We start from the raw sequence: 23,550 nt of genomic DNA, 5'->3' as shown, positions 1-23,550 counted from the left end.
GGCTCATTCCTTTTTAGCACTGAATAATATTCTACTGTCCAAGAGTACCAGTTTGTTTACCCATTTACCTCCAAAAGGATATCTTGGTTGCTTTCACATTTGGCGATTACAAATTAAGCTGCTATCAACATTTTTGTTTGGATTTTGTGTGGGCATACATTTTCAGTTGATTTGAGTAAATACCAAGAACCACGATTGCTGGATTGTATGATAAGAGCATATTTAGTTTTATAAGAAACTGCTAAATTGTATTTCAAAGTGGCCAAATAGTAACTTTGCTTTCTCAGCAACAGTGTTGCTGAACATCCTCACCAGCCATCTGATGTTGTCAAGTGTTTTCTTCGATGTCAGCCATTCTAATAAGTGTGCAGTGGTATCTCATTGCTTTAACTTTTAATTCCCTACTGATGTATGATGATAAGCCTCTTTCTGAATGTTTGTCATCTGTAGTATACGTCATCTTTGGTGAGTTCTCTCTTCAGATCTTTTGCTCATTTTTAATTGGGTTGTTCATTTTCTTATTGTTGAGTTTTAAGAGTTCTTTGTGTATTTTGAGTAACCATTCGTTATAAAATCAGATATTTCTCCTGAAAATATTTTCTCCCCATCTGTGGTTTATGTCTTGTTCTGTTGTCTTCAATGATTTTTATCATGTGTTTCATATAGTATTATTTGGTGCATGTGTAAGTTCCATACTGCTAAAGATTTTCATTACGATCCCACCTCATCAATAAAAATTACTATCACATTTAATTTCTTAACCTTGAACTTTACTTATTGTAAATTCCTCTCCATATTTTCTTTATTCACTTACTTACTATCCAACTTTGTCCTTCCATGCCATTGTTTTAGTTGTCTTTTTAAAATTATGTGTAGTTCATTTTTGTTTTAATCTAAAATGAATGTTAAAACATTTATATGCATTGCTAAAATAAATTCTGTTGGGTGTGTTTCCGTCATTTTATTTAATGCTTAGTGTTTTTTAATGACTGATCAGTACTTAATTGATGTAAAATATACATAACATAAAATTACCATCTTAACCATTTTTAAGTATACAGTTTTTTGGCATTAAGTACATTTACATGTTATACAACCATCACCACCAGCCATCTCCAGGACTTCATCTTTTCCAAACTAACATCTATACTCATTAAGCACTAACTCCCCATTCCTCCATAAGCAGCCTAGTTCTTCCATGTTGTAGCATGTATAACTTACCTCATTCCTTTTTAAGGCTAAATACTATTCCACTGTATGTATATACTACATTTTGTTTATCCAGTTATCTCATGTTTTCTGTTATTTTGTTTATAGATTACTTGGCTTGCTTTTATCTCAGATATTTGGGAATGTATATGTCGTTTTTAAAGTACATTAATTTATAGTTTAAATGAATTCAAGTATGTATTTAAATTTTTAAAAAGTAAACTTTTCTGATTTGTCAACCTGAAAAAAAATTTTACTTTGACTCCCCAAATGCCTAAGACTTTTTTTCCCTCACCAACCCATCCTCAGTTTATTTCCCTTTCCCTCTCTATGGAGAGCTCGGGACCTCAGAAGATTGTTAGTGTATTTTTGGTACATGCCACGCTTTTTAACTTCATCTTATTTCAAGACTTATGCTGGTAATTACATTCAGTGTTAACACAAATTATTTAGAAGCACTTGAGATCTTGCTTCCTAGTAACTGTCATCAGTTTGGTTCAAATAAACTCATAAAAATTCTCAAAAAAAATTATTTAAACATTATTGAGATGGATTCAGTGCTCACTGCCATTTTTCTCAATCTTAATCTTTAAATTGATTCATTATGTCAGCTAGATACATTTTTAGCTAATTTTTAAAAGACTTTATTTATTTACTTTTTAGAGGGGGGGAAGAAAAAGAGGGAGAGAAACATCAATGTGCAAGAGTAACATCAATCAGTTGCCTCTCACAGGCACCCCAGCCAGGGATGGAACCCATAACCTAGGCATGTGAGCTGACCAGGAATCAAACTGCTGACCTTTCGCTTTGCAGGACAATGAATGCCTAACCAACTGAGCCACACCTGAACTCAGAGCCTAAACACCTCTTGAGTCAACGAGAAAATTAACCTAGAACTACCAATTACTTGTTTGGTGACTATAAGAATATCATTCTTGTAAATCAGAATGCAGCCAAAGCTGTACTCAAGAGGTAAATTAAGAGCACTAAATAGCTTCATTATTTAAAAATTTAAAAAAAAAGAACTAAGAATTTGAGTTTTAAAAAAAAGGTGTAACAAAAATAATGAAAAAAGCACGAAGAGCAAAATAAAGAACAGAAATCAGGGAAACCAACAGAATAAATCTCAAAGCAAGTTATAACAAACCACTAAGTAGACATTTGGCAAATTAAGTCAAGAAAAATAATAAAATCACTAATAAAAGATAGAAATACCACATTTTAATAAGAACATATACATCTATATAAAAAATTTGAAAATCTTAAAATACTGTATAATCTTTGGAAGACATTATCAAAAGTCATGAACAAGATTCTCAAAAGACTAAAGAAATAACTGCACAAGTCCTGTGTACTCTTATTAAACTAAACTTCTAGGAGATTCTCTATCCTTTCAGTAAATTCTGTACACTTGACTAACATGAGTGGGATTTTGATTCCTCATATGCCTTTGGTTACCAGAAAATTTATTATATACCCTTATCAGTAGTTGAAAGAAGAAAAACTTTATCATCTCCTAAATAAGTGTTACAAAAAAAAATTTCCATGAAATTCAGAAGTCATTCCTATTTTTTGTGAAGTAGGAACAGAAAAAATAATAAAGAATCTCTCTCTAAAACTAATGGCTGTCTTCATTGTTAATTGTAAAAACACCAGAGATATTCCAAGACAATTATCATTTATTTTATTTAACCATGTCTTTGAGATTCTGCCCAATCTAATAAAGACCTCAAACAGAAATAAATATTATGACTATTGGAAAGGAGGCAAAAGTTACTATTATTTTCACAGACAATAAATCAGGAAAACAAAAGTAAGTAAAATTTTATTGAAGTCCAGGCAAATAATAAAGATAACAGTAAACACAAATATCTATTACTTCTATGTACTTTTCAGAAATAAAATAAGACTCACATTTCTAGTAATAGTACACATCAAACCTCTCTGAAGGGTCAATTTAAGACTTTTAAATGCCACACCTTTTCAATTGGTAATTCCACTTCTTCAAAAATATTCTAAACTTGTAATCAGGAATAAATATTTACCACAGTATTGCTTATAAAAAATACTGGAAAAATGCCCTGGCTGGTGTGGCTCAGTGGATTGAGTGCTGGACTGCAAACCAAAGGGTCACAGGTCCAATTCCCAGCCAGAGCATATGCCTGGGTTGTGGTCCAGGTCCCCAGCAGGGGGTACACAAGAGGCAACCACCCATTGATAGTTCTCTCCCTCTCTTTCCTCTCTCTAAAAATAAACAAAACCTTTTAAAAAGTAAGTTACATATTCAGCAATAGGAAAATAGTAAAACTAAGGCATAGCTTTACGACAGTATGTTAAGTAAACATTTAAAAATCATTTAAAAAAGAATTTTTAATAACAAAGGAAAACTTTCAAGATTTAATGTTAAGTAAAAAGAGGAAGATAGCAAATTACACAGAATATGATTCCAATTTTATAAAAGCAAACTATGTATCCATACATATATATACAGAAGTACTAGCAGATAACATACCAAAATATCAACAGTAGTTATCCATAGGTAATGAGAATTTTAAAAAAAAGTTTAGGAAAAATTTACAACAGAGATACTTTATCAAACATCTGGCTATACTTCTACTATTATATCTGCCAATGTAATGTCTTACTAATAATTTGCTCTTTAAAGCACCTGAAATTTTTGTCTAAATGCTTTAGCCCATCTCTTAGTGCTCATGTGTTTATTATATAACAATTTTGCTTCATTCATAAGTCTGTAAATTACTAATCTTAAAATTAAAATAGGAATTTCTAAAAGCCAAGATTACATCTGAAAATACACCTTGCTCTTATGAAATAAATGCAAAATAAAACCTTCTATCTTTCCAGAACCTATTAACATTTACATAAGAAAAATATAAAACTGCCTTGTACATATACGTGTATATATATGGATAACTGTTTTTCTTTTTTAATTTTTAGAGAGAGGGGAAGAGACAGAGAGGGAGAGAAGCATCTTGTGGTTGCATTATAAGGATTATAATCCTTGTGGTTGCATTATAAGGATTATAACGTGTGGTTGCATCTTGCACGTCCCCAACTGGGGACCTGGTCTACAACCCAGGCATGTGCATTGACTGGGAATTGAACTGGCAACCTTCTAGTTTGTAGGCCAGTGCTCGATCCACTGAGCCACACCAGCCAGGGTCATGTGGATGAGTTTTAACCAACACTAGTGAGTACGTCTTGCACCTCCCTCCTAGATTAGTTTCAACTGACAAAAACTGAGAAACTTGTTTCCAGATAACTCATATTTTCAGCACATTACAAATTAAGGTTATAGATCAACATGTTAAGAAAAATACAAGAACAGTAAGATATCTTTTTTAAAAAAACTGGTTTTAGAGAGACAGAAAGGGAGGAAGACAGAGAAAGAAGCACTGATTTGTTTTTCCACTTATTTGTGCATTCGCTGGTCGCTATTAGTACGTGCCCTGACAGGATATGCAACCCACAACCTTGGCATATCTAGAAGATGCTCTAACCAACTGAGATATCCAGGCAGGGCAAGAATACCAAAGTCATAGTGGAGATCAGGAAAGACTCCCAAAGAAAGCTATACTGAGATTTGAAGGATGAGGATAAACTAAATAGGTGACAAGAGACAGGTCAAAAGGAGTATTTTTCTTTCCTTTTCAGATGTGATGCTTATAGTAAAGCCATTACAATATTACTTTCTGAATCCTTATAATGCAACTAATTTTCACACTAACCTCAAACTCCTAAAAAAATTTTTATATCTATATTTCAGTAGCCAAACTATTTTATATTTTTAAAACTCTCTGCCTTGGCCTGTGTCTCTGTTGGAGCGCCTTCCTGTACACCAGAGGGTTGCATGTTCGATTCCAATCAGGGAACATACCTAGGTTGCAGGTTCCAACCCTCTCCCCAGGCGTGTATGGGAGGCAACCCATCAATAATGTTTCTCCTTCTCCCTCCCTTCTTCTCTCTCTAAAATCAATTTCAAAAACAAAAAACATGTTAAAGAGAGAAGCTTAAAAGCAGCAAGAGGAAAGGAGACAGTTACCTACAAAGGAGTGCCCATAAGACTGTCAGCTGATTTCTCAAAAGAAAACTTACAGTCAAGAAGGGGCTGGAAAGAAGTATTCCAAGTCATGAAAGGCAAGGTCCTACATCCAAGATCACTTTATCCAGCAAAGCTATCATTTAGAATGGAAGGGCAGATAAAGTACTTCCCAGATAAGGTCAAGTTAAAGGAGTTCATAATCATCAAGCCCTTATTATATGAAATGCTAAAGGAACTTATCTAAGAAAAAAATAAAAAATATGAACAGTAAAAATGACAACAAATTCCCAACTACCAACTGAACCTAAAAAACGAAAACAAGAACTAAGCAACAACTAGAACAGGAACAGAATCACAGAAATGGAGATCACATGGAGGGTTATCAGGGCGGAGGGAATGGGAGGAAGAACGGGAGAAATGGTACAGGGAATAAGAAGTGTAATTGGTAGGTACAAAATAGACAAGGGGAGGTGAAGAACAGGATAGGAAATGGAGAAGCCAAAGAACCTATATGTACAACCCATGGATATGAACTAAGGGGGTGGGGATGCTGGAGGGCTGAGGAGAATAAAGGGGAGGAAAAAATGGGACAACTGTAATAGCATAATCAAGAAAATACATTAAACATTTTATAGATGGAGACTTTTATACGTATTGGACAACTGTAATAGCATAATCAATAAAATATACTTAAAAAAATAAAAACCTTGGGAAAATCTTAAAAAAGAAAAAAATGAAACACGTCCTCATGTAAGATTAAGAAAAAAAAATTGAACTCTCTTACTTGCTCTACCCAAGAACAAAAAAATGTCCAGGACTAAGATTAAAATACAACATATTATTAAAAGTACAAGACAATATAGAGGAACTGTTTTTTGATAAAGGGGAAACAAGAAAGTTCTTAAACAGAAGGCAAAGAATTAATATGTACCATGTATAAAGAGCATCTACAATAAGTACAGATAGCCTTTAAAAAAAAGACTTTAATTATTTCATAGATGGAGGGGGGTGGAGAAAGAGAGAGAAACATTGATGTGAGAGAGAAACATCAATCGGCTGCCTCCTGCACATCCCCAACTAGGGACCAGCCTGTGCTCAACCCACTGAATCATAGTAGCCAGGGTTAGACAGCCTTTTAGGAAGGAAATCTGGCATCTACTGAAACTTGAAATGTACATTTAAGAATTTTTTTAATGGAAATACTTACATACATATGCATGTGCACAAAGTTATTAAGAAGTTCCTTAAGGCTTTAGTTTTAGTTGCTCAAAACTGAAACTAACATAAATGACCATGAGTAATTAAAGTACAACTATACAATGGAATATCTCATGACTGGAGAAAGATGAGATTATAACTATCTGTATCGATATGAAAAAGAATGCAAATTAACCAATTTTTAATTTTAAAAAGGTAAAAACTATACACATGGCACTTATTTCTAATTGCATAGATCAAACAAAATTATTAACAGTGGGTACCCCTAAGGAATGGGCCTAGAAAGTGAGGAAAGACTAATAATCTTCACTTTTTACTCTTAAGTAACTGACTTGCTTGAACCTTGTATAATAAGCATGTTCCTCTTTTGGATTTTAATTTTTAAAAAAAGGAAAAAACACTAGTCTGTTATAATAGTTAACCTTGAGGGCTGAAAATAAAGTGATTTTTGTCCTGTTCCTTAATAATTTTCATTACTTGCCAAATTTTCTGAGAATTATGCCTATTTTTAAAATATGAGTAGCCTATATTCAAAAAAACCTGTATTTTATTTTAGTGGTGAAACTAATTTTTTTTTCCTGAAAAAATAATTAACAGTTATGGTCTCAGAAACTTGGTCCTGAGATTCCAACCTCTTTCAGAAAGTAGTCTTCAATCTAAGTCTGGGAGTAGAAATTTGCTGTAGAAGCAATTAAGTGTAAAACTTATTTTAGAATGGAATATTTACTAACATTTATTTATTAAGTATGCATTTACTAAGTACTTCACCTGCATTTTCTCACTGCTCTAAAAAGCCCTATGAAATCTGTATTATATCATAATTATTTTTTCCATTTTACAGATTAAAAAAAAAAATCAGGTCTTGAAAAGAATGCATATCTTGGCCAAGATCAAGTAGGAAGAACCAGGATTTAAACCCAGGTCCCCAGCTCTTAACCACCTGGGATACATGGAATATGTAAGTACTAATGAACCTTAGAAATAATAAACTAAAACTCATTTCCTGCATGAGTATCCAGATTGACTCCTGTTAAGGTTAGTGATCCTACAATAGAGAAGTAGGGAAACTCAATTCTGATCACAGAAGAAAACAATCAGTATTCCTTCAAGATAATAGGAGTTATTTTTTCCTTCTCTTTCTGCTTCTACCAAGGTACAAGAAAGACACAAAGGATGACTCAGATGTAAACCGCCACCTTCTCTCTGATTAGTCTGGAAGCAGGCCTTTGAAAACAAATTGATCAGAACCCCCGAAGCTTTAAACAGGGCCCAGTTTCAAATGTTCATCAAAAGTATACAATTTATAAAGCCAAAAGAAACCTTTTACTTGATTATTAGAATCATCAATATTAACAGATTAAACATAGGAAGGATTTAATAGTACTGACTTATTTTATCCTTAGCTAAAAGAGAGCTTTTTGAACAAGCTCTCTTTTTTAAAAAGTACAATTGAAAGCTTATCCTTGGCTACCTGAACAGGTTCTAAGTTTTCTCTTTAAAAAAGTATAACTGAAAAAGAAATATACACCCTGTTAACCATGTCTACTTGGAAACTGGCCTACGGCAAACATCACAGAAACATAGGAACCCCTATTCGCTTGTTCAGGAGATGTACTCCAACTACAAACTCACTGTAACTTTATGAATTTGGTATTAAATGTCACAAAGTCCAGAAGAACTCTCTCTTTGAATAATTGGTAAACCAGGAAACAAGGCCCCAAGAGAAACACCATACACAGGCACTCTTCCTTAGTAAAAGTGTGCTTATAGAAAGAACTAGTGGAGAAGCTGACTTCACAGACCAAGTTTTGAACGCTAACATTCTATACCTTAAGGCCTCATGCCAACAAGACCTCTCATTAGGTTGAGGACAACTGACAGTGCCAAATGCTGCCAGTATTGAACCTCAGTACTAAGTCTAAGGTAACAATGGACTGTTTAGCGAAAACACAAAATTCACTAAATTTAGGTTAGTTACAGGTCAAAAACATTCTAAGGCTCACTTTTCACAATGTAAATCAGTGTACTCCTTAAATCAGATTTAAAAGCCAAGGATGAAAGAACTGCCTTAAATCAATACCCTAAATAGGAGACCATGAACAAGGCTTTTCATTTATATATATGTATATTTTTCACATACATATAAAATACAGAAGTAAGTATGAGTGTATTTTACAAATGCCACAGAGCATCTGGAAAAGGTGGCAAGTTGTAACCTGCTTTAAAAATTATTATTCACTGCCTTCATCTCAATCTAACTTCACTTAATGTTATTCTTTTGGATAACCCTACAAAAACAAAACCCCCAGAGCAAATTCTTGTCCATTTCAATATCCTGCCTACTTATAAGAGCGGAAGAGTCGAACAGAGCAGGGGGAAAAACGTGACGTGCGCAACCTTGATCCAAAACACAGCTCGTCTAATTTTAGGCCTAACCATTTTGATTGTCTTTTTACAGAGGTTAAAAAAGAAAACTATAGATGACTTGTAAAGTAGAACGGAGATAATTATGTCAATGGGAGTTGGAATTATTTATAAAGGAGGAAACAAATCGCGCTCGATCCAGAGTATTCCCATTTAAATTAAGATACAAGAAAGAGAACAACCCTATAGCAACTGACAATGGCAATTACTTTTAACACTTCAGTTCTTGGGTGAACTTTATCTTTAAATAATTAGTCAAAAAGTTAAGTCCACTGAGAAATTTATGGGAACGTGGAGTGTGTGTGTGTGTGTGTGTGTGTGTGTGTGCGCGCGCGCGCACGCGCCCTGGTGTCTGTTGTTTTGAAGAAAACCAAACATGGTCAAAAGTCAGTCTACACCTAAATTACCTAAAGAAGCAAATAGTCATCCTCTTGCTGAAGATTAGACAAAAATCACAAGAAGATCCCAGAGTCCTGTTCTTAAGGACAGGCCCTAAAACACTCTTACGAATGCGAAATATGGAAGAGATTAGATTTTAGTTTAGAAATAGGACTCGAGACAATATGCCTAAGCAGTAAAACTGGGATGAACAGAGGGGGCTAGTAAGGAGGGGCTGCGACTCAGTAGGACAGGAAAAATCCAAGAATAAAAACCGAGACGACTGGTCGAACACTGAAGTAAGGGGAGAAAAGGAGGTTGAAACGCGAGGGAAGGAAGACCAAGAGAGAACAGAGCCCGCGGCGCGACACGGGACAGGGCAGGGCTGGTCCAGGAAGAGTCAGCCCTCACCGGCCCAGCAAGCTTCCCACTTCGGGCAAAAGCGGAGAAAAAAACAGCCCTAGGGAGCAGACAATGAGCCACCGCCCCGGGACCCGCGGCTTCAGGCACGCAGGTGGCGGCGGCCCTGGCCCTGAGAAGAGCAGGTCGGCTGCCCGGGGCCGCCAGCGCCCGCCAGGCCGCAGAGAAGGAAGAAGGAAGGAGAGCGACAGCCCCGCTACCCGGCCAGTGTGCACACTTACCCCTGGCGAGGAAAGGTCCCCGCCCAGCGAGGTTCCTCCGTCCGAGCTCCCAGCAAGCTGCGGCGCCGCCGGGGCAAGCGCGTTGCGCGGGGCGGGGGTGTGGTGGAGACGGAAGGGGGAGCAGGACGGGAAGACGAGCCGCGCTGCAGCGCAGCCGCGGCCTCCGCTAGGCCGAGCGGACGCCGGGAGGGGAGGACAGGGAGACTTCTGCAATGGCGACGGCCCGCGCTGGAGGGGAAGCGGAACTACAGCAGTCCCAGCGCGTGGCCACAACCCTAGGGCAGGGCCAAGGCAGAGAGCGGGGAGGGGCGGAGCCAGGACACCCTCTGCCGGCCTGACGCCCGGTGCTCCAGGGGACTCTGCCTCCCAATAGGCGGGCGCGCGTGGGGGCCACTGGGAGTTGTAGTTAGAAATGTGAACAACTCTTTTCGAGAATTGGCGCGGGGCGGGGGGGCGGGGGGGGGGGGCGGGGTATGCTTTATATTGAGACAGCCGGCCAGTTTCTTCATCCGATTCAACTTCGTCTCCCTCAGTTTCATACCAACCAAAGATGCTGACAGATAACTGCTATAACATGAATCTGCTCCAGGACATTTGTGGGAATTTATCCATTATCCATGTTGCTTTTTACCTACAAACTCTTCTATATTATGCTGCTAAATTAAGTCCCACCTCCTTGCAAATGAAGTCCTTCGTGTTTTATCCTCGGAGGAGTTATCAGTGTATCCACTAACACTACAAGTATTTGTGTAATATGTAGCAAAAGTCCTCAGGGATATAATGGTGAACACAAGTCACTGCTTCTGTAGTTTACAAATATTAAAACACAGTAATAGCCCTAGGTGGTGTGGCTCAGTGGATTAAGTGGCTGCCTGCAAACCAAAAGGTCCCGGGTTCCATTCCCAGTCAGGACACATGCCTGGGTTGCAGGCCAGGTCCCCAGTAGGGGGTGCATGAGAGGCAACCACAGGCTGATGTTACCCTCTCTCCCTCCCTTCCCCTCTCTAAAAATAAATAAATAAAATATTTTAATAAATTAATAAATAAATAAAGCTATATCTGGTATGAGAAGAAACTGGGGAGATTACTTTGGATAGCTTGACCAGAGAAAGAATATATTTTTTTTTATCCTCACCTGAGAATATGTTTATTGATTTCAGAGAGAGGGAAGCAGGGAGAGTGAAGAAAATCGATGTGAGAAAGGAACAGCTGTTGGTTGCCTCCTGCATATGTAGGACCAGGGATTGAACCTGCAACCTAGATATGTGGCCTGATGGGGAACGGAACAGGAACCATTTCTGTGCACAGGACACTCTAACCAACTGAGCAACCTGGCCAGGGCCAGGGAAGGCATCTTCAAGGAGGCGACATTTAATCTGAGAACAGAGAGCGGTTCCAGCAGCATCAAGGAGAAAGCATCTGAAACAGGAGGAAGAAAAGGCCTGCTAAGGTCAGTTAAGGAGGCCTGTGTACCTGAAACTTAGGGCAAGAACGGTAGTGTAGTACGACAACACTAGAGTAAACAAGATTCAAGTCAGGAAGGATCTTTGAAGGAGTTTGGACTTTATTCCAAGAAATTATTTAAGCAGGGACGCAATGTTATCTGGATTACACTTTAAGATCACTAGATTTCTTTTTTTTTTAATTTATTTTTTATTGTTATTCAATTACAGTTGTATGCCTTTTCTCCCCTTCCCTCCCCCCCAGCTGAACCCACCTCCCTCCCCCACCCCCACCATCCCCCCCTATTTTGTCCATGTGTCCTTTATAATAGTTCCTACAATCCCCTCTTCCCACTGTCCCCACCCCACTCCCCCCTGGCCACTGCTAGACTGTTCCCCCCTCAATGTCTCTGGTTGTATTTTGTTTGCTTTTTTCTTTTGTTGATGATGTTGCAGTTAAAGGTGAGATCATATGGTATTTGTCCCTCACCGCCTGGCTTATTTCACTTAGCATAATGCTCTCCAGTTCCATCCATGCTGTTGCAAAGGGTATAAGCTCCTGCTTTCTCTCTGCTGCATAGAATTCCATGGTGTAAATATACCATAGTTTTTGGATCCACTCGTTTGCTGATGGGCACTTAGGTTGCTTCCAGTACTTGGCTATTGTAAATTGTGCTGCTATGAACATTGGGGTGCACAGATTCTTTTGGATTGGTGTTTCAGGGTTCTTAGGGTATAATCCCAGCAGCGGAATTGCTGGGTCAAAGGGCAGTTCCATTTTTAGTTTTCTGAGGAAATTCCATACTGTTTTCCACAGTGGCCTCACCAGTCTGCATTCCCACCAACAGTGATCACTAGATTTCTACATGAAGAATAGAGTACAGAGATTCGAGAATAGAAGGGAAATGAACCAGGTAGGCAGTAATGATGACTGATACAAGGGAGATAGCAGTGGAAATGGAGAAAAGTAGACAGATTGTCCTTATTTATAGTGTAGAGCTAAAAACTCAATTGATATGAAGAGGACAAGTAAAAGGAATCAAGGAGCAACCTGGCACATTATTAGATAACCTTCAAAACAATGTCATTATTAAAAACACAAAAATGCTGGATAAACTATAACAGCTTTTCAAAGACATAACTAAGCTTTCAAGGAAGAAAGAGGAATACCTCTGATAGTCTTCCAAACTCCACACTCAGCCCAAAGAGGAAACAAGAAAGAAGAGTAGTAATCAGGGCAGTGAAGCCATGGTAGTGTAAAGGGTATCTACTTATCTCAGAAATCTCTTTGGTTTCACTGACTGCAAAAGAAAGAGGACACCAAAGACAGTCCTAACTCCTTGGGCATGTACAAGGAATGAGGATTGTGTCCTGGGAAACTCAAAGGGCTGTACCCTCCAAAAACAGACTGGGGGAAAAAAAATGCTGTACCCATCCAGGGAGACAGCATTTCTATGTTTTAGCCTGGACTTGGCAAGGAGGGGGTAAAAATTTTCCCTTTAGAATGCATAACCACAAAGTTCCCTTAATATGAGTTTGAAAGTTCAAATTTACAGTTCCTACACTGTACACAAAACCTGAAGTCAACAAAGTGGTCCCAGGCCGGTAGTACTTGGGTCTGGAAGAAACAAACACAAATCCTCACTGCACAGGTTCACTCAACCCAGGTCTGAAAGACTTTCCACAGATAAAAAGGATATCAAACCAAAAATATAACCGCAGTATTCCTAAGGAAAATAAGCCACCATGAATAAATACAAACCATATCCAGAATAATGAAGCCCATGAATTTTATTTTTTAATTTTTTTGAATATATGAATATACTATGTATGTATGTGAATACTGTGTATATTTTTTTAAAGATTTTATTTATTTATTTTTAGAAAGAGGGGAAGGTAGGGAGACAGATAGGGAGAGAAACATCGATGCATGAGAGAAACATTTATTGGTTTCCTCTGGCACACCCCAAACTGGGGACCTGGCCTGCAACCCAGGCATGTGCCCTGACTGGGAATCGAACCAGTGACCTTTAGATTCACAGGCCATGCTCAGTTCACTAAGCCACACAGCCATAGAGCCCATGAACTTTAGATATTAGAATTATTGTTTATAGAATAAAATAAGTTTAATAAAATGATTAAACAAATAAAACATGAACATGAAACAAGAATCTTTTAAATTATATTTTATTGATTATGCTATTACAGTTGCCCTGACTTTTCCCCCTTTGCCGCCCTCCACTCAGCACCCCTTACTCCCCAAGCAGTCCCCCCCACCATTGTTCATGTCCGTGGGTCATATGTATAAGTTCTTTGGCTACTCCATTTCCTATACTGTCCTTTACAGCCCCATGGCTATTCTGTACCTACCTATTTGTACTTCTTACTCCCCTCACCTCTTTACCCATTCTTCCCGCCCCGCTCCCATCTGGCAACTTTCTGGTAACTAACTTCTTTTCTCTTCATTTTAAGAGTCTCTATGTTTAACCTTTGGCCTTTTAATAATGATGTGTCTTGGAGTGGGCCTCTTTGCAGCCATTATAATTGGGATTCTCTGTGCTTCCTGGACTTGCAAGTTTATTTCCTTCACCAAATTAGGGAAGTTTTTCTTTCACTATTTTTTTTTCAGATAGATTTCCAATTTTTTGCTCTTTCTCTTGTACTTTTGGCACCCCTATGAGGCAAATATTGGACCTCTTAAAGTTGTCCCAGAGGCTGTTTATGTAACAGGGTGCAGCCAAGGGGGGACCCCCAAATGGGGATTTGTAATGGGGTTCAGAACTCAGGGTGTCCAGGAAATATTAGAAAAATACATATATAGGATGTCCTCACCCCCACAAGTCTGAACTGGGGGATGGGACACATGGAGCAGGGCCATTGAGAGTTGTTCTGCACAGCAATGGTTTTGCAAATAACTTCGGGCATGGTCATTTAACATATCTATAACTTTTAACTGGTTTCATGGATATGTTAAATAGCTGTGGCCATGCTTTGAGCCAGGGGGATGGAAGTGACTTCAACCCATGATGCAACTGGGAGGCAACACCCCCTGGTTACAGCACCTGCATAAGAGCTTGGAGATGATTGGCTCCATGCCATTGGGGCCACCCCTGCCCGGACTTACTATGGCAGCCCAGTAAAGCTGAAAGAATACGGGAATGCTGGCAGGTGTAACTGATTGTGGGAGGGGTCAGAAATAGGGATGCAGAAGAAGATTAGCGCTGGGATTTAAACCCAGGCACAGCAGCGATGTTGGGGCTTTCTTTCTTGGGACCACACTGCTTTGGTGAAAGTTGGGACCATGCAGCTTTAGGGTGCTCCCTTTTTGCCATGTGGCTTAGGAAGCAGGAGAGACTATGTCTGGAAGAAAAGGGGAGAAAGGACTCTCACTGGTGGGCCATGAGAAGGTGCCACAAGGTTTTGGATTAACTGGAGATCTCAGTAGCAACACAGCTGATGGGGCTGGGAACCTGAGCCACGAACTTCTACTTCTTTTCCTGAGATACGGTACCCCGGACTGAGTGAAGGGGAGAAGGAAGGACTGTGTGCGTTTGTGGGTATTCTAAAGGATGTTAGTATTTTAATGAAGACATTAAGTCATTACTCTGTATTAACTTTTTAAATAAATAATTCTTTCCTTTTCATCAATCTCTGGCATTGAGAGAAGTATTTCCCTGGCTGCAGGCAAGGTGAACCTAGTATGGGGTGGGGAGACCCCCAGAGCAAAATAGGGGGTCCTTTTGGTAATAGTATATCGTTCACCTTTCCCCCACCCAGGTCTGTTCTGTAACATTTATACTATCCTCATTTTTTTGGATTCGTTTTTCTTCTTGTTGTTCTACATGGTTGTTTTCTGGTTCCCTATGTTCCAAATCATTGATTTGATTTTTGGCTTCATTCATTCTACTGTTGTTTCCCTGTAAATTGTTCTTTATTTCAATTAGTGTATTTGTTTCTGACTGGGTCTTTTTTATGCTGCTGAGATCCTCACTAAGTTCCTTGAGCATCCGTATAAACAATGTTTTGAACTCTGCATCTGACAGATAGCTTATCTCCATTTTGTTTAGCTCTTTTTCTGGAGTTTTGATCTGTTCTTTCATTTGGGCCATGTTTCTTTGTCTCTTCACTTTGGCAGCCTCCCTGTGTTTGTTTCTATATATTAGGTGGAGCTGCTTTGACTCCATGTCCTAATGTAGTAGAACGTGTCCTGTAGGGTCCAGTGGCACAGCCTCTTCTGTCACCCAAGCTGGGTACTCTAGGTGCACCCTTCGTGTGGGCTGAGTACACCCTCCTCTTGTAGTTGAGCCTTGGTTGCTGTTGGCAGGTCAATGGGAGGGAATAACCCAGACCAGTCAGCTGCAAGGATTGGCTGTGACCACTGACCACCAAGCTCCACCCTCTGTGGAGGATCAGCAGTGTAGGGGCAGGGTGGTGGTACTCCCACATGGTCTGTAGCTGTCCACTGGGTGTGTTGGCCCAGGGGTTTCCCAGGTGGTGCATTCCAAGGTCAGCCTCCACCTGTATTTTGCTCCAGGACACACTGCCTGAGCTGCAAAGCAATCTGAGATGGCTGATACTTGTGCTTGGCTTGGAGAGTCCCTGGTAAAGCCAAGCTGTGAGTCTAATCTGGCTGTTCCTAGGGCTCACTGAAGCCAGCTATTGCTTGTTTGACAGGATAAAGGGGCCAAGACCAGCCATTCATATGGAAAAGCAGCTTGGGTGGGCCTGTAAGTTGGGTAGGGAAGAGCCTCTGGGGATCTCCAAGGTGGGTCACACTGGATTAGCCAGGTTGATGGAGATTCAGATGTGGCACCAGCCTACTGGCTCTGTGGGGGAAGGGCTCAGCCCAGGGACCATGGCCTCTGCTTGCCCCGATGCCAGATGCTTCAGTCTCTCCCTGTGTACCACTGGTGCCCTTCAAGCGCCACCCCGGTGCTGGAGCTTAGGGGGAGTGAGTCTGAGTAGGTGAGTCCATGTGTGGGTTCCCCAAGAGGAACTGCTTAGTGCTCTAGCAGCCTTCTCCACTGTCTCAATCCCCTGCTGGTTTTCGCAGCCAGAAATTGTGGGGACTTATCTTCCTGGCGTGGAATCCTGGCCTTGGGGGAGTGGTATGGGTCTGGGACTCTTTTCTCCTGATATATGCCTCCTGAATTTTTATCCATGTGGCTGTGGGGCCGTTCCATTTCACACCCATACCTTTCCTACCAGTCTGGATGGAGTGGTTTCAATTCCACAGTTGTCAGACTTCCATTCAACTCGATTTCATAGTTGTCTGACTTCCATTCAGCTAGATTTCTGACATTCCTGAGTGGTGGCTGTTCTATATTTTAGTTGTAATTTTGATGTGGGTGTGCAAAGAGGTGAGCCATGCCTGCCTACATTGCCATCTTGACTGTAAGCCAGAATCTATTTTTTAAAGCTGATCAAGTGGATTTGAAAAGGAGCTGAGTAGAATTTCAAGAAATAAAGAATATAATACTTGAGGCCCTTGCCAGGTGGCTCAGTTGGTTGGACTATCACCCTGATGGGCCAAGGTTGTGGGTTCAACCCCAATCAGGGCACATACAGGAACCAACCAGTGAGTATATAAATAAATGGAACAACAAATCAATCTCTCTCTCTCTCTCTCTAAAAATCAATAAAAAAGATGGTTTTTAAAAAATAATATAATAATTTAAACCAAAGCCAATATTTAGGTTACCATATTGTTCGGACTATAAGATGCACTTTCCCTCCCCCAAATTTGGAAGGAAAATGGGGGTGAGTCTTATAGTCCGAATGTAGCTTACCTGGCTCATGGGGGTGGGGTGGCGGTAGAGTGGGGTTTTTTCCCCTATTTTCCTCCTCTAAAACCTAGGGGCGTCTCATGGTCTAGTGCGTCTTATTGTCCGAAAAATACAGTAAATCACAGATTATACACAGTTAAAGAGATAATTAGTAAAGTGGAACACAGACCTAAAGAAATAACTGAAAGCAGCCTGGATATAGAGAAAATATGAAAGAAAGATGAAGAGACAAGGGGATAGATTGTAATTACCATAAGCCTAATGAGAATTCCAGGAGAAAGAAGAAAACAAAAATGGCAGTATATGATCAGACAATAGCTAGAACTTTCCAGAATTGATTAAAGACAAGAACTCTCAGATTCAGGAATCAAAGTGAATTGCAACCAGGCTAAATAAAAGAAATCTTCTCAAGCATATCAAAGTGAAACTGCAGAATACCAAAGGTAAAGCCACCAGAAAGAAAAGATATACTTTATAAAAAAACCCCAAACTATTAAATCCACCACAAATTTCTCCACTGCAGCAATGTTGTCCATTGACAATGAAACAATTATCTTCAAATTATCAAGAGAAAATAACCAAATTTAAAAATGTACACCCAGGTAAATTATCAGACATACGAGTGAAGGGAAAATAAAGATATCATCAAACAAAAACAGATATGTTACCAATGACAGAGACCTACTAAAGGAACTCCTTAAAAATATATGTGTATCGTCCCATTTTCGATTATTTCCATGAAGAGTAACCAGTCTTTTCTGGGTAAAATGTGCTCACATGCTAATAAAATGCTATCAGAAAAACAAACAAACAAACAAACAACATATACTTCAGAAGGAAACTGATTCCAAAAGTATGAGATGCAAAAAATCAGGTTAATAACTAAACCTACCATCCCATCACTGATTACAACAATGCTGAAGAGCATACTTAGTCCATATTATTTCATTGTCTCCCAGCCTACCAAACCCTTCCATATTCAATAACCTCACAATAGCATATTTTGTGAGTTATGTGTTGGTCGCTTCACTCCAATTTCTTTATCTCCACATCAATCAGAAGCAATTATCAAAATATAGATGAGTAGCTTAAAGAAAATAAAATTTCTGACTAGAATCACCCTTAAACTCATTATATTCTTTATTTTTTAATTGTTGTTCTAATACAGTTTTTTCTACCTTTTCCCCCCATCCCAGCCCATAACTCATTATATTTTGAAATAATTAGTGCTGCAATAGACCTTTCTAGTTACCAAGTCATGTATTTACCAAATTCCATAAGACATGGCTGAAATAGCTAAGCTGCTGGTACAATGGCTGAAATACACACACGCACACACACATCTCCTCTCTCACCTTTAGTTGAGGTATCCTGTCTATTATGTTCACCCAAAAGAACATAATAGTACAATACTTTAGTGGCTCAATGGATTCAGTGCTGGCCTGTGAACCAAGGTGTCACCAGTTCGACTCCCAGTCACGGCACATGCCTGGGTTGCAGGCCAGGTCCCCACTTGGAGCATGTGAGAGGCAAAGAAGTGAGGTATCTCTCGCACATCAATGTTTCTCTCCTTCTCCTTCCATTACCCTCTTTCTCTAAAAATAAACAAACCAACAAAAAAGAAAAATAAGCGATAAAAATTAAATACTGAAATATAAAAACCAAGAGAATAGTACCCATTCTCGAGGCCTTAAAACAAAAAGGCCATGTACAGAAATACAAAACTGACTTTCATGAAGTGCTTATTCACTTTTAAAACAGCCAAAAATATGAGGAGTTCATCACAACAATCCAAAACCTATGGGACACAGCAAAGGCAGTCCTAAGAGGGAAGTTCATAGCAATGCAGGCCTACCTAAAAAGAATAAAAACATTTCAAATAAACAACCTAACCCTAGACCTACAAGAACTTGAGGAACAACAACAAAGACAACCCAGAGCAAGTACTGGGAGGAAATAACCAAGATCAGAGCAGAATTAAATGCTATAGAGACTAAAAGCACAATTCTAAGGATCAATGAATCCAAGAGCTGGTTCTTTGAAAAGATAAACAAAATTGACAAGCCCTTAAGCGGGCTCATCAAGAAAAAAAGAGAGTAGGCCCAAATAAAGACAATCAGGAATGAAAGAGGAGACTACAACTGATACCACTGAAATACAAAGGACTATAAGAAATTACTATGAAGAACTATATGCCAAGAAATGTGAAAACCTAGATGAAATGGACAAATTTCTAGAAAAATATAACCTTCCAAAACTCAATGAAGAAAAAGCAGAAAGCCTAAACAGACCAATAACACCTAATGAAAGTGAAATAGTAATCAAAAAGCTTCTGATACACAAAAGCCCTGACCAGATGGTTTCACAGGAGAATTCTACAGAGCATTTAAAGGAGAGTTAACCCCCATCCTTCACAGATTATTTCAAAAAATTCAAGAAGATGGAAGACTCCTAAACTCTTTTTATGAAGCCAACATCATCCCAATCCCAAAACCAGATAAAGACATAACAAAGAAAGAAAACTTCAGGCCAATATCACTGATATGAACATAGATGCTAAAATCCTCAACAAAATATTGGAAAACTGCATTCAGCAATATGTTAAAAAGATCATACACCATGATTGAGTGGGATTCATCCCAGGGATGCGAGGGTGGTACAATATTTGCAAATCAATAAACATAATACACCACATAAACAAAAGCAAAGACAAAAATCACATGATCATATCAATAGATGTGGAAAAAGCATTTGATAAGATACAGCACCCATTTATGATAAAGACACTCAGCAAAGTGGGAATAGAGGGAGCATTCCTCAACATAATAAAGGCCATATATGAGAGACCTACAGCCAACATCATACTCAATGGACAAAAACTTAGAGCTTTCCCACTAAGATCAGGAACAAGACAAGGATGCCCTCTCTCACCTCTCCTGTTCAACATAGTATTGGAAGTCCTAGCCACAGCAATCAGACAAGAAAAAGAAATAAAAGGCATCCAAACTGGAAAGGAGGAAATGAAACTGTCATTGTTTGCACATGACATGAGAGTGTACATGGAAAATCCTATATGCTCTACCAAAAAACTACTTGATCTAATAAATGAATTTAGCAAAACAGTCGAATACAAAGTCAATACTCAGAAATCAAAGGCAGTGTTGTACACCAACAATGAAACATCAGAAACAGAAATCAGGAAAAAAATCCCATTTGATACAGCAACAAGAAAAGTAAAGTACCTAGGAATAAACCTAACCAAGGAGGTACAGGCATGCACTCAGAAAACTATATCACACTGAAGAAAGAAATTAAGGAAGACACAAACAAATGGAAGCATGTACCATGCTCATGGATTGGAAGAATTAACATCATCAAAATGGCCATACTACCCAAAGTGATTTATAGATTTAATGCAATCCCTATTAGAGTACCCATGACATATTTCACAGATATAGAACAAACATTTCAGAACTTTATATGGAACCATAAACGACCCCGAATAGCTGCAGCAATGTTGAGAAAGAAGAACAAAGCAGAAGGGATCACAATACCTGATATCAAACTGTATTACAAGGCCACTGTCATCAAGACAGCCTGGTACTGGCACAAAAACAGGCACATAGACCAATGGAACAGAACAGAGAACCCAGAAATAAACCCAAGTCTCTACGGTCAATTAGTATTTGACAAAGGAGGCAGGAGCATAAAATGGAGCACAAATAGCCTCTTCAACAAATGGTGTTGGGAGATCTGGACAGTGACATGCAAAAAAATGAAACTCGATCACCAACTTACACCATATACAAAAATAAATTCAAGGTGGATAAAAGACTTAAATGTAAGTCGTAACACCATAAAAGTCCTAGAGGAAAATACTGGCAGGAAAATCTCAGACATTCCATGCAACATCCTCACAGACATGTCCCCTAACGCAAGGGACATAAAGGAAAGGATAAACAAATGGGACCTCATCAAAATAAAAAGCTTCTGCATGGCTAAAAAAAAACAGCATTAAAATGAAAAGAGAACCAACAGTATGGGAAAACATATTTGCCAATGATACCTCAGACAAGGGCCTGGTCTCCAAAATATGTAAAGAACTCACACGACTCCACTGCAGGAAGACAAACAATCCAATTTAAAAATGGGCAAAGGACTTGAACAGACACTTCTCCAAAGAAGACATACAGAGGACCCAGAGACATATGAAAAGTTGCTCAGCATCACTAGCCATGAGAGAAATGCAAATTAAAACCACAATGAGGTACCATCTCACACCAGTCAGAGTGGCCAACATAAACAAATCAACAAACAAATGTTGGAGAGGATGTGGAGAAAAGGGAACCCTAGTGCACTGTTGGTGGGAATGCAGACTGGTGTGGCCACTGTGGAAAACAGTATGGAATTTCCTCAGAAAACTAAAAATGGAACTGCCCTTTGACCCAGCAATTCCGCTGCTGGGATTATACCCTAAGAGCCCCGAAACACCAATCCAAAAGTACCTATGCACCCCAATGTTCATAGCAGCACAATTTACAATAGCCAAGTACTGGAAGCAACCTAAGTGCTCATCAGCAAATGAGTGGATGAAAAAATGATGGTACATTTACACAATGGAATTCTACACAGCAGAGAGAAAGAAGGAGCTTATACCCTTTGAGACAGCATGGATGGAACTGGAGAGCATTATGCTAAGTGAAATAAGCCAGGCAGTGAGGGACAAATACCATATGATCTCACCTTTAACTGCAACATCATCAACAGAATAAAAAAGCAAACAAAATATAACAGGGACATTGAAGTTAAGAACAATCTAACAATAGCCAGAGGGGAGGAGGGAAGGGACAGGGAAGGGAGAAGGGTTTTCAGGAACTACTCTAAAGGACACATGGACAAAACCAAGGGGGAGGGTGGAAGCAGATGAGGGGGGTGGGTTTGGCTGTGGTGGGGTAGATAGGTGGGGAGACAATGTCGACAACTGTAATTGAACAACAATAAAATAATTTAAAAATTGAAAAAAAGATAAGGAGTTCAAAACCAGGAATGTTATCAAAGGTGATGGTCTTCAAGTATATTTTATTGATTATGCTGTTACAGTTGTCCCAATTTTCCCCCTTTGCACCTTCTGCCTGGTGCCCCACTTTCCTCTAGCAAGACCTCCCCTCTTAGTTCATGTCCATGGGACATTCATGTAAGTTCTTTGGCTTCTCCATTTCCTATACTATTCTTAACGTCCTCCTGTCTTATTTTGTACCTACCAATTATGCTTCTTATTCCTTGTACCTTTTCCCCCCTTCACTACTTTCTCCCTCCCAGCTGATAAGTCTCCAAATGATCTCCATGTCATTGATTCTGTTCCTGTTCTAGTTGTATGTATAATTTGTTTTGTTTTTTTAGATTCAGTTGTTGATAGTTGGTAAGTTTGTCATTTTAATGTTCATACTTTTCATCTTCTTTTTCTTAATCAAGTCCCTTTTAACATTTCATGTAATAATGGCTTGGTGATGATGAACTCCTTTAGCTTTACCTTGTCTGGGAAGCACTTTATCTGCCCTTACATTCTAAATGATAGCTTTGCTGGATACAGTAATCTTCATTATAGTTTCTTGTTTTTCATCATTTTGATTACTTCTTGCCATTCCCTTCTTGCTTGCAAAGTTTCTTTTGAGAAATAATCAGCTGAGAATCTCATGGGAACTCCTTTGTAGGTCACACTCTTCTTTCTCTTGCTGCTTTTAAGTTTCCCTCTTCATCTTTTTTTTTTTTTCCATTTTATTTATTTCTAGAGAGAAGGGAAGACGTGAGAGATATATCAGTTGGTTGCCTCTCACACGCCCCCAAGTGTGGACCTGGCCCACAACCCAGGCATGTGCCCTGTCTGGGAATTGAACCACTGAGCTTTAGGTTTGAAGGCCAGCACTCAATCCACTGAGCCACACCACCCAGGGCAAGATCCTCTTTTTAACCTTTGGCATTTTAATGATGATGTGTCTTGGTGTGGCCCTCTTTGGGTCCAACTTGTTTGGGACTCTCTGTGCTTCCTGGAGTTGTATTTCTATTTCTTTTGCCAAATTAGGGAAGTTTTCTTTCATTATTTTTTCAAATAAGTTTTCAGTTTCTTGCTCTTCCACTTCTGACATACCTAAGATTCAGATGTTGGCACTTTTGGAGATATCCCAGAGTCTTCTATACTCTCATTTTTTTTAAATTCTTATTTCTTCATTCTGTTCTGGTTGAATGTTTATTTCTTCCTTATGTTCCAAGTTAATTTGAATCCAGGCTTCTTCCCTGTAGATTTTTATTTCACTTAGTGTAGGCTTCATTTCTTCCCTTTTGTTTTTGCTGCACTCAAAACACTTCTCTGAGCATCCTTATGACCAGTGTTT

At 39.1% G+C, this 23,550-nt stretch overlaps 1 protein-coding gene across 1 annotated transcript in view; it reads right to left on the bottom strand.

Annotated features, from left to right (window-relative positions):
• PAK2 (p21 (RAC1) activated kinase 2) overlaps positions 1-10,197 on the bottom strand; it is a 96,885-nt gene extending 86,688 nt beyond the window's left edge. The window contains exon 1 of the mRNA XM_024578141.4: positions 9,934-10,197. The gene's annotated coding sequence lies outside the window, so the exon portion shown is untranslated. The remainder of the gene's footprint in view (positions 1-9,933) is intronic.
• Between the last annotated feature and the right edge of the window lie 13,353 nt (positions 10,198-23,550).

Source organism: Desmodus rotundus, chromosome 2 (assembly GCF_022682495.2).
Source record: "Desmodus rotundus isolate HL8 chromosome 2, HLdesRot8A.1, whole genome shotgun sequence".
Classification (NCBI taxonomy): Eukaryota; Metazoa; Chordata; class Mammalia; order Chiroptera; family Phyllostomidae; genus Desmodus; species Desmodus rotundus.
This window is presented reverse-complemented; position numbering and strand designations above follow the sequence as displayed.